General features: G+C 43.9%; 1 protein-coding gene and 1 non-coding gene across 2 annotated transcripts in view; one reads left to right on the forward strand and one right to left on the reverse strand.

Moving 5' to 3' along the window:
- LOC124799281 (heparan sulfate glucosamine 3-O-sulfotransferase 5) overlaps positions 1–18705 on the reverse strand; it is a 135586-nt gene that overhangs the window by 63879 nt on the left and 53002 nt on the right. The window lies entirely within an intron of this gene.
- Trnat-ugu lies at positions 700–774 on the forward strand. Its single transcript has one exon. It is a non-coding gene; the product is annotated as a tRNA-Thr (tRNA).

An 18705-nucleotide genomic window follows, 5' to 3' on the forward strand; every position in this document is an offset into this window, starting at 1 on the left:
TCACATATTCACCAATTCCACAGATACTCCTACCGATTTCTCTGTTATAAATGATGACTAACTGAAAACTCCAGCTGCCGACAGGTGTTGTTGATATACTTCGATGTGGATAGCTGAAAATCTGTGTCCCGACCGGGACTCGAACCCGGGATCTCCTGCTTACATGGCAGACGCTCTATCCATCTTCTTTTTTTTTTTAAGTTGGGAATGTGAGTCCCACGGGAAGCGTGCAAGGGATAAGTCGTTGATGATCGATTAACTCAGTTTTTTTTATTACAGAGGGTACGTAACCCTCTGACCGAAATTCAGATGAATAGCGCGACTGCAGGGACTTATCCCTTGCACACTTCCCGTGGGACTCACATTCCCAACTGTCCACAATTCTAGACATGTATTGTACCTTATAGACATTTGCCCACCCACTCATTACACGGTCATCAGCAGTAACTGTTCTTCCAAGAACAAGTTACTGTCTTCGTATATATAGTTAAAGGCTACCCAGCCATTGACCTTCGCCTGTGCGAATGCGCACAGGTTGCCCAAACTCGTACGGGAATCGCCAAAGCGTGCGCGAGTAATGAGTGGGTGGGCAAATGTCTATAAGGTACAATACATACGTAGAATTGTGGACAGTTGGGAATGTGAGTCTCACGGGAAGCGTGCAAGGGATAAGTCCCTGCAGTCGCGCTGTTCATCTGTGTCGTCGGTGGCTCAGATGGATAGAGCGTCTGCCATGTAAGCAGGAGATCCCGGGTTCGAGTCCCGGTCGGGGCACACATTTTCAGCTGTCCACATCGAGGTATATCAATAACACCTGTCGGCAGCTGAGGTTTTCAGTTAGTCATCATTTATTCCAGGGAAAAAGCTCCACGGTCATCAACAGTAACTGTTCTTTCGAGAACAAGTTACTGTCTTCGTATATATAGATTTCTATGTTGTTTGTGCACCGAACCGGAGTTTTGGTTGAGCGCAACGCTATTCGGAAGACGATCCGCCGATCAGTTCTGCACACCATCAGCGTGACGAGGGAAAGAGGGGGGGGGGGGGAGGGGGGCTGGACAGTGCGGTGCGGTGCTCCAGCAGGTGGCCTGGGACCACTTTTGCGTCCCAGAAATGCGACCTCGCAAGCGGCGACCTAATTCGATGCGAAGGCCGCGCCCGATGATAAATTATTTACGCCGGAGAAAATACTGTGGTATCCGTCGGTTGCTATCTACCGTGCTCTGAATGATTTATTGTCCGGAATACCTGCCGCGCCGAATTTATTGTATTGTAGCGGCGTTTTGCTCGGCGTTCGCAGACACCCGCCTATTCCTCCAACTTTCCTCCCACACGCGCTCGGCGACGAGAGGCTTGTGCTGGCTCGTTTGGAGATAGTATAACTAGGAGAAGAAACGCAAGTTATGGACTAACGGACGGTAACTTTACGAATCTATATCTACAGCTTTGTTCGTGTAGTGAAAGATTAAGGAATGCTAATTTCTTTAGATTTTGCTTCTGTTACGTGCTGACAGAGCAGGTTGAACACACGTGATAAAAGTGCACGTGTTTCGTCTGAGAATTGTTCCGTTATTCCGTGTTGCACGTTTTGGATATTATAGATTACAGGCGTTTACACTATTGTAAAGATATTTTCACAGAAGCAAGGTAACATACCGAATAAATGATAATTACGTTTTTTCTCTATAACGAACTGCCGTAGACCGTGTGTCTCTCACAACAAAATACTCAGAAGGTATCACTGAAAAACCTCTGGAGTTCTGATCCTCGCTGTAGTTTGTCACACAACGAAAAAAGATAATTTTAAATTCTGTTGTAATTAACTTCATGCTTGCCCGCAGTTCAGTACGTTTACTTTCCTATGTGTCAAAAAGTTAACAACGTCTTGAATTTTCTCCTATTGTTATTGTAATTTACTTTTTACTTTAAATAATATCTACATATTATGAATCTGTGAATTGAAGACTGTCATGTGACAAGGTGAAGAAACGAAATGAAGCATAGTGAGTGTTAAATGTTACTAGGGGACTGTTGTGTGATAGGGTAATTGTTAGACTAGCGATCACTGATTTGAAATTTAAGACATTTTGTTGTGTTTGGGTGACATTGAAAGTGTAAAACCAGTGCTGTATACTGTTTCATTGTGTAATGGTACTTGAATTACGTAACCATTACGGCACCTCAACTCAACCTCTCCATACCAGCAATATTCTACTGTGTTTCTGTAAAGTAGTTGACATATTTTTGAGACAACATTCAGATTTGATTTCATTAATGTAGAAGTACTTTGATACATCGATATGTTTATGTTGCAATGATATTATTCTTATGTGTATTCTTTATTTTGTCACTATGATATTTGAGGTACTTGTAACTCTTGATTTTTGGGGCGCGTAAGCAGTTAGTTGTTAGAGAGTCGGACCTTGAGAAGGTCAAGTTTGGACGTCATGTTGGTAAGACGCATATTGTAGTCAGCTTATAAAATGTGAACTTTAACAGTGAGGAAGATGTTTTCAAGTAGGTTTTGTATTGTGAAGTGATGTTATGTGTGTTACGCGATAAAGCAATAAAAAGGAAGTGTAACTTAAATTCGGAGTGCTGATTATTTTTTACATCACCATTGTGCTAACTTTCAAAGGTTTAATCTTCAAGAATGGTTTGTGAAACACATCTATAAAACTTTTGAATATAGCAGAATAAAGCCTAGGCCTCCTTGCATCCGAGCTTGGAATCATCACCACCTAGATTTTCGACGATTGACCCATGATTTTACAACGAGACCAGCGTGGGAAACACGAAAAGATGAGCGCCTAGTTTGTTGATTATTACGTGAAATGACTTTATTAACTGTGCTCTAATGACACCTGCCACATAATAACTTTGTTGTTGCCCGAAAATGCAGTATTTAGCAGTGTGAGCAACACCACAATCATTATTAAATTTTGACCTTTGTTGTGGTAGGATTGTTAGAATTGTCAACCCATTAGCAGCTGAGAGTCGTTCAACTGTTAAACCGTCTTATTTATGATTCATACGCCACGTAGCTCTGAATACTGAGGCCGGAATCTGCCAAAGTGTTTTCAGTGGACGTTTATCAATGTGATGGAAAGGTAAACGTATGTAGAAAGGTATCTTTTGTGTGTGTGTCGTTTTTAATCCAGTTCTTTATCATTTGTTAGTTTCTTTTATGGTTATTAGGAGTGTATTGTTACAGACTGTTGCGTGTTTATTTACTACGTTTCTGCATTCAGTTAGAACGCTTTTTACATAAGAGTTATCTTCTGGCGTTTATTTACTGTGAAGATTATTCCTGTGTTTCAGAAAGTGAAGATCCGTTTCAGTATTTGCTTGGTGATGGTTCTCTTTTGTTAAACTTTTTGCTTTAATATGTCGTGAGTACCTTGTTTTATAGACAAAATACGTTGATACGAGGTAGAATATACATATTTTTGTATTTTAAAATAATTTTTATTCAGTTTGGAAACGTTCCTTGTGAGCAGTATAATTCCGCGGAAGCTTCTGTTTTTCAGAAATGCCCTTACTTCCGGGTCATACAGCCGGCCGAAGTGGCCGTGCGGTTAAAGGTGCTGCAGTCTGGAACCGCAAGACCGCTACGGTCGCAGGTTCGAATCCTCCCTCGGGCATGGATGTTTGTGATGTCCTTAGGTTAGTTAGGTTTAACTAGTTCTAAGTTCTAGGGGACTAATAACCTCAGCAGTTGAGTCCCATAGTGCTCAGAGCCATTTATTTGAACCGGGTCATACGATTCTCGCGCATTCCTCTAACAATTTTACCTTCTGTATCTTTTCATCTCGGTTGCCTTCTACCCTCATCGCCCCCCCCCCCCCCTGCACCCCCGCCCCCCTTACGCGTCGATGGCCAATGAAATGGCAGTCTGATCCGTGGAAAACATCACTTCAGGCATGGTGCCTGGGTTCCTTCGCTCGCGACGAGAAATTACATAAGATATTAATCCGGGGTTCCTGCGCGCTGTGGTGAATACTTCACGAACTGCCGAGCTTTTTCTTCTGTTCCTCCTCCCCCTCCCCCACTCTTCCTCCTCTCCACCGCCTCCTTTCGGCGCTCGTTGAGAAGTAATCGCCCGCTGCAGCGAGGCCTCGTTCGCATCGAGAAGCGTCTCCCAGCTCCCTGTTCTTTTCCTCAGAGATATTGCTTATTTTAAGCGGGGATGAAACGTAACAGCGCTACGACTGACACTTCAACGCAAAGCCCTGCATGCGGCACTGGCGGCATTCGAAGTAAGCGCCGAAATAACTTCCGCCAATTTGTCTGTAATTGTGTACTGCTTTGTGTATGTCCTCGAGCACTTGGCAACCTTCCATCACCTGTCAGTTCTGTGCGAACTGAATGTCGTACTCGCTGCCTGAAATTGAACTGTGCAAAGCAGAAAAAATAACTCGTGTCAAACAAAGCTTGCTTCTTGCTTTATTGACACACGACATCTTACAATAGCGGATTTCCGAAAAGAGTAAGACAATGCAGTATTTCGCTGACTAAAAACGAAGGTACAATCACACGCACTGTCTATCCAGTTATGTGAATGATTCGACGAATCTGTGTTACCATGCGACTAGGCTGAAAAAAATTTGACTTTCAGTATTCCATATAATCATTGACCGAATAGAAAAATTTAATCTACTCATCAAGAAGTACAATTTTATGATAAAGGTTTAACACAGTAGGAGAAGTATTAGAGACAGAAACTATTTGTATATCTAATGGTAGCATAACTAACAGCCATCAAATACGAAGTGTATATTCATCCAATATACACTGAAGTGGCATGCATATTCAAATACAGAGATATGTGAACAGGCAGAATACGGCACAGTGGTCGGCAATGCCTATATAAGACAAGTGTCTGGCACAGTTGCTAGATCGGTTTCTGCTGCTACACAGAGAGGTAATCAAGATTTTAATGAGTTTCAACGTGGCGTTATAGTCGCCTTGCGAACGACGGGATACAGCATCGCCGAGATAGCGATGAAGTGGGTTTTTTTCCGTACGACCATTTCACGACCGAACCCTGACAATTGCTGCAGATTTCAATGCTGGGTCATCACCAAGTGTCAGCGTGCAAACCATTGAACATCATCGATATGGGCTTTCCGAGCCTAAGGCCCCTCGCGTACCCTTGACATATTGCTTTACGCCTCGCCTAGGCCCGTCAACACTGACATTGGACTGTTGATAACTGGAAATACGTTGCCTGGTCGGACGAGTCTCCTTTCAAACTGTATCGATCGGATGGACGTGTACGGGTATGGAGACAACCTCGTGAATCCATGGACCCTCTATGTCAGTAGGGGACCGTTCAAGCTGGTGGATGCTCTTGAATGATGTGGGGCTTGTGCAGCTGGAGTGATATTGGGCCCCTGATACGTATAGGTACGACTGTGGCAGGTGACACGTACGTAAGCATCCTGTCTGATCACCTGCAGCCATTCAGGTCCATTGTGCATTCAGATGGACTTGGGCAATTCCAACAGGACAATTCGACACCCACACGTGCAGAATTGCTACACAGTGGACGCAGAAACATTGTGTGTCCAAACACTTCCGCTGGCTACCAAACTCTACAGACATGAACATTATTGAGCACATGTGGGATGGCTTGCAACGTGCTGTTCAGAAGAGATCTCCTTCTTGCTCTTACGGATTCATACACAGCCCTGCAGGATTCATGGTGTCATTTCCCTTCAGCACTACTTCAGACATTGTATTGCATGTTAACCGGGGGCCTAGAAATGACGGAGAGGCTCTGTCCCCGCCGCAGCCGCAGTGGTCCACAACCCCACGACGACTACCCCACACCTAACCCAGGGTTATTGTGCGGTTCGGCCCCCGGTGGACCCCCCCCCCCCCCCCCCCCAGGGAACGTCTCACACCAGACCAGCAGACGTTTGAGTGGTAGAGCAATGGTGGTACGCGTACGTGGAGATGTTGTTTGCGCAGCAATTGCCGACATAGTGTAGCTGAGGCGGAATAAGGGGAACCAGCCCGCATTCGCCGAGGCAGTGGAAAACCGCCTAAAAACCATCCACAGACTGGTCGGCTCACCGGACCGCGACACAAGTCCCCCGGGCGGATTCGTGCCGGGGACCAGGCGTTCCTTCCCGCCCGGAAAGCGGTGCGTTAGACCGGTCGGGCACTTCAGACATTAGTCGAGTGTATGCTACGTCGTGTTGTGGCACTTCTGCTTGCTCGCGAGGCCCCAACACGATATCAGGCAGGTGTACCAATTTCTTTGGCTCTTCAGTGTATGAGAATGACGAAAGGAAAACAAACGGTTTTTTTTTCCAAAATGGATGTAGTTCAACTCTGCGATTGTTCCTTTATAGAGCGTGCAATAATAATCGCTACCAGTCACAACAAAAGCTGATTTTATTTAATGTACCAACGGTTTCGGGCTTGTGCCATTGTTCAGGCGTTTGTCCATTTGGAGCACGGTAGCAACGCCAACAGATGTAGTCTCTCTATTTTGCGGAAGAGCAGTGGTACGTTATAAATGTAACGCGGAAAGCGCTGGGACGCGTATGTTCCAAGTAAAAAAGTAAGTAATGGTGGTCAGCACAAGACGGGTTACTTACAGTAACAGAGTCGAGAGATGAGAGAGAGAGAGGGGGGAGAGAGAGAGAGAGAGAGAGAGAGAGAGAGAGACAGAGAGAGAGAGAGAGAGAGAGAAGGTCGGGTGGCGGAGGGGGTATGTGAGTGTGAGCCGTGAATCTGCGGCTGCCCGGCCAGTTTGCAGCCAACTTTGTTTCGCGTGTGCCCGAGCTGCGTGGCTGTGTGGGGTCTGTGAAGGGGGGTTGGGGGAGGGGGGGGGGGGAGGCTGACGTAGTGTAATGGGGGCGGCCGGTGTTTGCGACGCCCCTGGGGCGCCCGGCGCCCCACGACGTCGCAAGTCACCGGGCCGGCCAGTGCTCCACTGTGCTGGTTCCTCCGCAGTGGCCGCTGGCCGCCTGTGCTGAACATCAACGGATCGGCGTGGGAAGTCACACTAGGTGGGAAGTCAAAGTAACGTTCCGTAGCTGAGCGCGGCACTGGACGGCGAAAGCGAGGTTATTAGATGCCGTCCGTCCGTCTTGTGGAACTCTGAATGTAACATAACTAACAGCGGGAGTTTGTTAATCACCAAATGCAAATTTGTAACAGTTGTTATTGACAAAAGGCCGTGTGTTAAAAAAGTACACACCTATCGAACACTAAACAAAACGTCAAAATTGTTGTCCACACGTTTCAAAATATCAACATTCATTATTCATGATAATCAATTGAAACCTTCAGCTGCCGACAGGTGTTGTTGCTATACCTCGATGGAGACAGCTGAAAGTGCGTGCCCCGACCGGGACTCGAACCCGGAATCTGCTGCTTACATGGTAGACGCTCTATCCATCTTTGTTTTAATCTCATTTTGTTCTATAATGTTCGTTCAATTTGTTCGTGGCGGAAGTCCGCTAACACTCTCTCAGGTTGTTCGTTGATCCGTTTACTCAGTTTTTTTGTTACAGAGGGTAGCTAAACCCTCTGACCGAACACGCTGAGCTACTGTGCCGGCTATCAGAGCCACCGACGACACAGATGAATAGCGCGAATGCACACTTCCCGTGAGACCTACATTCCCAACTATCCACAATCTACATACGTAATGTTCCTAATAGATATTTGCCCATCCACTCATTACTCGCGCCATCTAAGGTGGCTCACATGGACAGAGCTACTGCCATGTAAGCAGGAGATCTCGGGTTCGAGTCCCAGTCGGGGCACACATTTTCAGCTGTCCCCATCGAGGTATATCAACAACACCTGTCGGCAGCTGAGGGTTTCAATTAATTATCGTTTATTCTAGAGAAGCTGCACGGTCATCAATGGTATCTGTTCTTTCGAGAACAGTTACTATCTTCATACATTCACTTTTCATCCTCTTCACTATTTTTGTTTCTGTATGACATTTAGCCCAACTTTGGCTTCCACTCCTTAACAGCCTACGTATGACCAAAACTGTGTTCTCCACAAACTGTAATCCAACTTAAACTCGTACGCTAATCTTTGACTAAACAGAACCTAATGGCTCTGAGAACTGTGGGACAACATCTGAGGTCATCAGTCCGCTAGAACTTAGAACTACTTAAACCTAACTAACCTAAGGACATCACACACGTCCATGCCCGAGGCAGGAATCGAACCTCCGACCGTAGTAGTCGCGCGGTTCCAGACTGAAGCGTCTAGAACCGCTCAGCCACTCCAGCCGGCAGAACCTAATCTGAACTGATGTGTAACAGATCTGAATGCAACTTGTCTATGTTGAATGCACAATTGAAATACAACAATTACTGGCCCTATGTAAATTTCCATTTACCCCGCGTCTTGACAACACTGTTGCAGATTTCTCGAAAATACAACAGCAGACAGCAAGTAGACAGCGGCGAAACTAGATTTCTATTTCTAAATAACATTTCCAAACTATATTCAAACTGTGAATGTTGATAATATGTAATGACAAACAGTGGGATGGGGAGGGTAACTATTCCTCCGAAACGATATTCCAAGACACGATTTCAGAATGAGGTATATATTGAACAAGACACAGTAAAATTTCGCATGATCATCACACATAACATACGTCTGAACAATACTATGCTTAACAAAATGAACAGTGATTTAAAAAGAGTACAATGTTAACAGAGAATTTCTATAAAAATCAAACAGATTAATCAATTAATATGTTAATGCCCGATTCAGGGAAGTGGGGCGGTCTTTCTTACAGCTCTGAGCAAGTTAACTAGCTGACAATAACCATTCCGACAAACTAGCTGCGAAGCGCTGCATTCTTACCTCAAACATCTTCTCTTCAAAAAATAATAACATTATTCGAAATGTATATTCTCTCCACGTTCTAATATATACATCTTATTCATCCGTGATGTCCTTTACAATAAATCTTTCTTCATGTAACAGATACAATCCCAAGTCAACACAGTACTGAAGAATACGTCCATCACCTATCAAACTTCAACTAATAAATGTATCAGATTGTGCAGAGGCAAAGACTGTGCCACGACAAGACCAGAGATTGTTTAATAGCAAACTAACTTGCTCTCTCTCTGACATGCATATCAGTAACATAGAAATATCAAAATGATATGACCACATTACAGTTTATCCGAGAAAATGTATGTATATATATGTAAACAGATCAAACAATATCCCGAAGTTGGTGCATATCATGTTATGGGTTCGTCCTTTGTACGTTGAATTCCTTCTCAATCAACGAAAAATTCTTATATAAAAAAACTTCATACGATTTTGTTGTTATTGAACAATGAAGACTTTCTTTATGTCCAGTTTTCGTAAAATCTGAACAGTTTTTGGCTCCGAAATAGTGACTCTTTTGTGGGAAGGAAGAATATTAAGTACTGCGCAGTATACAACGAAAATAAAGTAACAAAAGAGGGCTTAAGCAAGTGCAGCAGCACACAATCCGCTGCTACAACATGACTGGATGCAGCGAGAACAACGTAACTTCCAATGTTAGCAGCCGACGTCAACGTCAAAAGTTTCTTCCTGAGGAATTTTTATTGTGACGTTCTGTTCCGCTTCGCTGCATGATGTCCAATGTGAGTCGATCTGAACAGTCCGCAGATAACGAGAGAGAGATAACAAGATACACATTGACTTTTAAGAAGACTCGGCGGGGTGGCTCATGGAAGTAACAGAATCGATAGAAAACTAATAGAGTTGTCGGTATTGGCAGCTTTACGTTTGCTACCAACTCAGGCTAGGTGCCAGTCTAATCAATACCGGCATATAGGGTGTTTCCGTAAGAGCGTGCAAAAATTTAACAGTATATAGAGGAAGCTCCACTGAACAATTTGAGGTGAGAACAGTGTGAGGAAGGGAACCTGGGGTCGCAGAAGCCAGCTTAGGGAGATAATAGGAATGAAATCATATTACTACGTACTTTCTATTTACATTAGTTAACTGCAAATACCATCATTGACACAATGAACGTACCATTTGTACTGTATCTTACAAAATGTACTCAAACTGACAGCCATCAACCTCAATGCAAGCATGACATCGACGAACAAGATTCTGGCGCAACCTGACTAATATCCCTGGTGTGTTTCGAATCACATCACGGGCAACTACAATTCTGACAATTAATTCCGTCTCCGCAACCATTGGAGTCTCATACACAAGTGACTTTAGATATCCCCATTGGAAATAATCAGGGAGATTCTGGTCAGGTGACCTCGCAGGCCATGGAATAGGAACTCTCCTTCCAATCCAGTGACCAGGAAGTACTGTACCGTTACTGCTCCATCGTAATCTACTGTATGCCTCCGAGTAATGAATGGGTCTGTCGTTGATTCGTAGGACGTTCTATCACGAGACAATGTAAATACGATACAACAGAGCCACCTTATGGACACGTAAAGTAAGCAAAACCTGCATCATGACTTTCTGGTAATCAGACTCGGCCTTGTTTCCTTGCAGGAAATAAAGAATGTACATGTAAATAAATAGCACAGTACGCGTAAACTTATACGCAAGTTAGTTGCAAATAAGCTGAAAACTGTAATACCAGACAAACCAGTAAGCAAATCTACTTCCATATGTCCTTAAAGTGGCTTCTCCGATTCCAGATTGCGCATCTCAAATTGGTCAGTGTAGCATTCTCTATTTCCTGTTATACTTTTGCACGCTCTAACGGAAACACCCTGTATAACACAGCATGCCCATAAAACATTGACAGCTTTTAGTGTGATGTGAGGGAAGGCAAACCGGTTGGGTTTCAAGAATTAGTCCACATCCGGAAATGCACAGCATGGGCACCGGAGAGCATCGAAGTGTGAGATGGGTGTGAGTTCCACATTACGTCATTAAACCCAACATGTGTAGCACAAAGTGCAGTCTACATTACAAACGGGCTTCGAACAGCGTACCACCTACGTAAATGCAGAGTCTACTTCGACGGTGTTAAGCTCCATGCACGTGAGCCAACATAGTGCTGTTGTCTTCTAAGTATTTTAATTGATCTGTGGATCGACAATAAGGTCATCCACTGACGTTACAGGTGTGCCATACTCCTTACTCTTTATACTAACCCATAGAAAACACTAGAGAGGTGTCAGATGTAGCGAACATGCTGGCCATGGAACTGGTCCACTCTTGCCGATTCATCTATTGGGGTAAGCGACGTTGGGGTGCTTTCGCAAATCGACATCAAAGTGAGAAGAAGCTTCGGCGTGTTGCAGCCACATGCCCATTCGAGCATTTAGTAGCACTGCATCCAGTAGGGTAGGCAAAACATATCTAACAGAAGTGAGGTAGATCTGTCCTGTTAGTCTGTTTGGCAGTAGATATGGCCCAGTGACACGGTCACCAATCATGCCGGTCCAGATGTTAATACAGACCCTCAGTTGGTGATTTTGAACCACCTACGCACGCGGATTTTCGTCCGCCCAAACATGCATGTTGTGCAAGTTTAATATGCCGCCTCTAGTAAACGTGCGTTCATTCGTGAATGGTTCTAAGCTCGGTAACTGTGGCTGGAGTACGCATTGTTGCACTGCGCAAACTGTATCCGTCGTGGGTAGTCCTGCCCCCGTAATGCCTGGACTTTCTGCAGATGGTATGGATGAAGCCGGTGTTCATGGACAACGCGCCACACGGCACTTTTACTCGTGTGCAGCGCCTAGAAATTTGCGCATAGGTGTGTTCTGCCCGTGGTCTGAGCATTGGACAGCAAAGCCATAGCGCCTTGTTCTTGGTACTTGCGAACACTTCCCTCAGTCTACTGGGCACCCACTGGTAGCTGCCGAAACATTGCACATTGCCGAGTGCTGGTGGCTGGGTCCTCTTCGAACAGTGTAGGCACGTCCTCCTCCAACTATATAGTGTTTGAGCCGAAATTGGACCAGTCTAATCACGTTTCGGCAACTACCAGTGGGAGCAAAGTAGACTGAGTAAAGTGTTCGCAAGTACCAAGAACAAGGTGCTATGGCTTTGCTGTCCAATGCTCAGACCTCGGGCAGAACATACCTATGCGCAAATTTCCAGCTTTTCTGAGACGTGGGATACGTCTGTTTGGAAAACGTTCTGCATACAATCTTGCAGCAGCTCTCCCACTGCAATCCACTTTGCTGAATGGAAACACCATGTCGGTCATTTCCGCAGGTACACGTCGCACTGTCGTCAACTACGTTACTGCACTGGCAGACAAAACGGGCCGCGCTAGGACGTGCACAAGGGTTGCACGGAGAAGTGTAGCGCATGCGCAGAAATGTTTTAGCCTCAAGTCTCCATCCGCACTACACAAATGGGTAAAGTGTTGCACACATTCCGATTCAGACACGAAACCGAATCGGAACAAACCGTCGCAACCCTTTCTTCTCAGACTTTGACGCTCTCCATAGCCCAAGCCGTGCGTTTCCGGATATGGGTTCCATCTTCAAAACGGATCAGTTTGTCCTCCCGCACAACATACTAAGTCGGTGTTTTTGGGGCACCCTATATATGTAAGCGTGGTTTGCACGTGCATACCGCTGTAGCCCCGCTACCCATCCCAGCAGCCCCGTGGGAGCTATACTACATGGTAGCCATCCAACCTCCGTCCAGGAGTAAAGTCTCGTTTTGGAACTGCAAGTGTTGGGTTCGAAGATAGTGGTATCAGAAGAGGGCATCGCACCAATCGACCTCTTGTGGAAAGTTGGTTAAGCAGCTGGGAGTCTAGTACCTCTGTGACCGAGACTAGCTAAAATGTTACTTCTAGGATGTTGTAGAGTGAAAATAAAGTAGAATTTTTGTTTCGCTAAAATAAATATAGGTGTACTGAGAATGTGGTGAATTAGGTTAGCATTACAGTTTCTGTTTTATAAGATTCATTCTTTTTAAATTCACGTTTGATAGGAACTGGCTGACATTATCAAACTGTTTGTGGGAAAAGCTTACGTTACCTCCAAACCTACTCACCACCAATCACTGGTTTTTGTGTTTGGCGGTACCCGTGGTTCCCCAGTTGTGGTGGAGATAGTGATGTTGTTACGACGATATGAATGTTTTAAGTGGTCGCCGTCACGTTGTGATTGTCACCAGACATCTTCCGTCTCTTTCGCTTCAGTTTGTACATCAAGGGACAAAAATTGGACCGAGCGAGGTGGCGCAGTGGTTAGACACTGGACTCGCATTCGGGAGGACGACGGTTCAATCCCGTGTCCGGCCATCCTGATTTAGGTTTTCCGTGATTTCCCTAAATCGCTCCAGGTAAATGCCGGGATGGTTCCTTTCAAAGGGCACGGCCGACTTCCTTCCCCGTCCTTCCCTAATCCGATGAGACCGATGACTTCGCTGTCTGGTCTCCTTCCCCCAAAAACCACCACCACCACCACAAAAATTCGAGATTGATCTACAATATTTTCGAGCTTTTGCAAATATCATCAACGTTAACGAATGTTTTCGAATGTTCCAAAATATTCTCCAATATTCTAGAATACTCCAGTGTGACATAGATTATCCTGAAGTGTTCTTTAACATTTCCGAATGTTCTGGAACGTCTTACAATATTCTGTAATGTTCTAGATATTCCAGACTTCTTTAATATTCTCCAATATTTATGAATTTGTTAGAATGCCCTCGACTGTTTCGGAATGTTCTCGGCGTTCTACAAAGAAATTATTAAGAAAGTGATAGACCTTTACGCAAAATTAAGTAATTTTTGAATACTTAAGTGGATTTAACGGTACTTTATTTCTGAGCATTCGAGAGTATTTCTGAGCGTGATATACTAATATTTCTAAGATTTTTTTAAGTGCTGGTCTTCACAATTTCGCATGTTATCTGGAATGTTCTCAAAAAACAGATAAATAGAGGTTTTGAAAGAATAAACCGCCAATGACTGTGTTAATGCATTTATCTTCTGTAACATCTAGTTTTCGGCTTTTATGCCATTATCGAGTGCAATGCTAAAAGTTCTTAGTCCGTTAACATGTCGTACCTGTTAAGGCAGTCCAGAGCAGGTAAACAACAGTAACACGTGCCTTCAAGATGTAACTGTCAAGTAATGTATACTCTAGAAAATAAATAAGGGACAAGCGAAGCGGGTCGTTTTCAGATAGTAGGTCAGTAAATAATATAGTTCGGGACTCTTATACAAACAATGTATCGTTGTCACCAACATGCCGCTCCCTCTCTCCCTCCCCACTCTACAAAAATCACGACAGCAAGACCTGTGTTGTACTATAAACTTTCGGACAAAAGGCTGTGTTCAGTCAGTCGTGAAATACAATAAGAAATAGAAGATAATGACAGAAAAAACTACAAAAGTAGGCATATGCACAAATAAATAAAAAGCACCAGTGACTGAAAACTTGCTTGATAAAATGAATGTAGTAGAACACGCAATAGCTTGCTCACCCATCCCTCCAAAACGTGAATTTTATAGTCACATACTGGACGGCACAAGTAATTGCCATCATTTTTGCCCCTAATTTTACACTTGACATGAAAGGCTGGGGATGAGCTTTTGAACATACGTTGAATAAGCATAAATACAGCATCTTACGTAAGATATTAGTCAAAGTAAATAAACGTATAGAAAAAAGGGCAGGATTCAAGGTAACACTGAAGCAAAACGTGAATGGCATTAAGTTGTATATCTTTAATGCTGTAACTGGAATGTAACTTTTCCTTGCCAGTAAAATTGCAAACAAAAGTAACGCTTCGTCACTTTAAAACATAAAGAAATTGTGATTGTTAATTTATGAATGATTTTGTTTGCTTTAAGTTATTACTTGTTTTTTGTTTACCTTAATAAAAGCTCAAAATGCTTTCCACCTTGTTCCTGTTTCGTGTACATCGTGTACATACAGGCGGCGCTGATCAGCGTGCCTACCGAATCCGATCAATAACGTATTCTACCCGAAGAAATTCGGACGCCCTACTCGCGAGGTAATTCTGGCACTGTGGATGTGAGACACACAGCATATTCATTTACTGTGCCTTCATGTAACTATTTTGCCTACACGAAGCGATAAGGAAAAAAGTCATTATTATAGAAGGATTAATAAATAGCTTAACTATGGAGGGGTCAGGGGCATCAGAAAAGGCTAGATGAGCTGCAACATCTAAGAAAACTTACGTGCTTCCGCATTCACAATATATTGTAGAGAAATCTCTGCTTGTTGGGAACAATTCATTCGATAAATGAGAGGGGAGCTATAAAATATTGCGACCTCGGAACTGAAGTGCTTAGAACGAAATTGCGTCCCCTTTCCTTCACAAAGCTTTGAGCATTTCTGTTCCATTCATGCTTCAGAAAAGGCCTCTTTGATCCGTCACCCAGGAAGAGTTTCTTTGTTACTAGGTGTGCCCATTCAGGTTCTTTGCAAGGAAACGATTCAAGTTTACAGGCTGGCCTCGTCGGAAGAAATGCGTCCTTGAGTAGGGCGAACTAAGGGAAATGAACATTCGCTCTTCCTACTCGGGCGAGATAGTTAGTTCTAACACAGAAAAGGGACTTGCAGAACTTCACAAGCAGTCTATTTCGAAAATATATATACGTCCAAACACAGACAGTCACAGTGAGCAAAAGTATTGTGAGAAGCCCGCCCAGAGGCACCATTACATCTAGAAAAAACTAATTTCTGTAGAATGGTGTTAGCTCAACACGTGGAAAAGTGGCTAAAAAGTTTCAGACGTTCAAGAGACTGCTATATTGTTGTATACTATGAAGGATGCTAATTCTGGAAGAGGAGAAGAGGAGAAATAAATTTACGTGATTACTTAAATAGATCGTAATAACTAATTAGTGACAAATTGGCAACCAATAATGAAACTCTTCTGAATTGTACTCCTTGTACGCTTACAATTAACTCAGGAGTGACAGATTTTAAGGAAGGCTATACTTCTATTCAGAGATTTAATTACTCTGTTATGCGTCGAGTATAGCGTACGCAAAATTGCTCGTTCCAAAACGTTTCTTTGATGAGGACGACACAACAGATGCTTTCAGCGACAGAATATGTGTAGTGTTACCAGGTATCGTACGTCAAAATATTAGAGTGTAATCATCTGCTTTGATATGGATGCAAATCATGTCACACGTCGAAAGCGTCAAGCTCACTGTCTACCTTGTAATGTCTACCGCTAGAATGTCGTCAGCTTTTATGTGATCTTCCTGTGCTTCAATAAAAATATGTGATGAATCTGGCAATTGTGTTTTGAAATTTCCTTCCAGGTGCGGTCACTTCTTTTTTCCGACTATTTCTGAGGGGCGAACATTACGGTTTTGTAATCAATTTGATCTGTGAGCTATCTGCATCTAATCAGAATACTGAAAAGACAGGGGAAAGGAAACACTACCCGGCGTTTGCCGTATGCGCCAAACTATTCATGATATCCACCCATCTCTCGTCGTTTCGGACGGCCAACAAGGCGAGGTGGCGCATGTTTTGTACACTGGACACGCATTTGGGAGGACGACAGTTCAAATCCGCGTCCAAGCATCCTGATTTGCGGTTTCCGTGATCTCTCTAAGTAACTCCAGGTGTATGCCGGGATGCATTTGAAAGGGCGCAGCTAATGTCTTTCCCAATCCTTGAAATATTCCGAGCTTGTGCTCCGTCTCTAATGACATCGATGTCGATGGGACGTTGAATCGTAATTTTTCTTCCTTCGGAAGCCGACTCTCACGTCCTTTGACACTGCCGAAATTTCTCTAATAAGGCCATACTTTTCATATCATTCGTTTTCATTAAGACTGAAATGGTTAATACAGCTATAATGTATTAACGAGCTTATATTCAGCTGTATGTTTATCAGTTGGATTCATAGTATCATTTTTATTTTACTGCTTGAAAGCCCATAAGCTATGGAAAAGCATTTTAGCTGTGATTGCACTTTGTTTAAAGTTATCTACGGCAAGTATTAAATTAAAGTTAATTTTTCTTGTTTTTCGCTTTTCGTCTAGGGGTAGTGTCTTTGATTCATAATCAAATCCCGGGTTCGATCCCCGCCACTGCCTAAATTTTGATAAATAATCAGCATTGGCGGCCGAACACTTCCGGCATAAGAAGTCAGCCTCATTCTGCCAACGGCCTTGTCAAAAGAGGGCGGAGAAGCGGATAGAGGTTCAGGGGTGAGAAATTGCCCCTAAAGGCGGAAGAATCAGCAATGATCAACGACATGAGGATGCAGAAGGAAATGGAAACCACTACATTAAAGACACGTAACGTGTATCCACAGGACATGTGCCCTGTAATTGAAGAAGTGTCATGATGATCTCTCCATTGGCAAAAGATTCCGGAATAGTCCCCCATTCGGATCTCCGGGAGGGGACTGCCAAGGGGGAGGTTACCATGAGAAAAAGATTGAATAATCAACGAAAGGATAACGTTCTGCGAGTCGGGGCGTGGAATGTCAGAAGCTTGAACGTGGTAGGGAAACTAGAAAATCAGAAAAGGGAAATGCAAAGGCTCAATCTAGATATAATAGGGGTCAGTGAAGTGAAGTGGAAGGAAAACAAGGATTTCTGGTCAGATGAGTATCGGGTAATATCAACAGCAGCAGAAAATGGTATAACAGGTGTAGGATTCGTTATGAATAGGATGGTAGGGCAGAGGGTGTGTTACTGTGAACAGTTCAGTGACCGGGTTGTTCTAATCAGAATCGACAGCAGACCAACACCGACAGCGATAGTTCAGGTATACATGCCGACGTCGCAAGCTGAGCATGAACAGATAGAGAAAGTGTATGAGGATATTGAAAGGGTAATGCAGTATGTAAAGGGGGACGAAAATGTGGTGTCACCGCCAGACACCACACTTGCTAGGTGGTAGCTTTAAATCGGCCGCGGTCCATTAGTACATGTCGGACCCGCGTGTCGCCACTGTCAGTGATCGCAGACCGAGCGCCACCACACGGCAGGTCTCGAGAGACTTACTAGCACCCGCCCCAGTTGTACGGACGACTTAGCTAGCGATACAACACTGACGAAGCCTCGCTTATTTGCAGAGAAGATAGTTAGAATAGCCTTCAGCTAAGTTAATGGCTACGACCTAGCAAGGCGCCATAGCAATTGATAGTTATCGTATGAAGCATGTTTCATCAAGAACGATGTATACAAATGATGGATTAAAGTTAAGTATTCCAGAAGCTACGTACTTTTCTTTATAGCATTCATTACGTATCCTGTTTCAGACCTCACGCCAGCCTGCGTGAGTTTAAGCGCGTGCCTTTCGGTTACCCGTCACTGTGGACTGGGTGTCATGTCAGTCCACAACAGAAAATCTAATAGTCATGGGCGACTGGAATGCAGTTGTCGGGGAAGGAGTAGAAGAAAAGGTTACAGGAGAATATGGGCTTGGGACGAGGAATGAAAGAGGAGACAGACTAATTGAGTTCTGTAACAAGTTTCAGCTAGTGATAGCGAATACCCTGTTCAAGAATCACAAGAGGAGGAGGTATACTTGGAAAAGGCCGGGAGATACGGGAATATTTCAATTAGATTACATCATGGTCAGACAGAGATTCCGAAATCAGATACTGGAATGTAAGGCGTACCCAGGACCAGATATAGACTCAGATCACAATATAGTAGTGATGAAGAGTAGGCTGAAGTTCAAGACATTAGTCAGGAAGAATCAATACGCAAAGAAGTGGGATACGGAAGTACTAAGGAAT

This window comes from Schistocerca piceifrons, chromosome 1 (genome assembly GCF_021461385.2).
Source record: "Schistocerca piceifrons isolate TAMUIC-IGC-003096 chromosome 1, iqSchPice1.1, whole genome shotgun sequence".
In the NCBI taxonomy this organism is placed as follows: Eukaryota; Metazoa; Arthropoda; class Insecta; order Orthoptera; family Acrididae; genus Schistocerca; species Schistocerca piceifrons.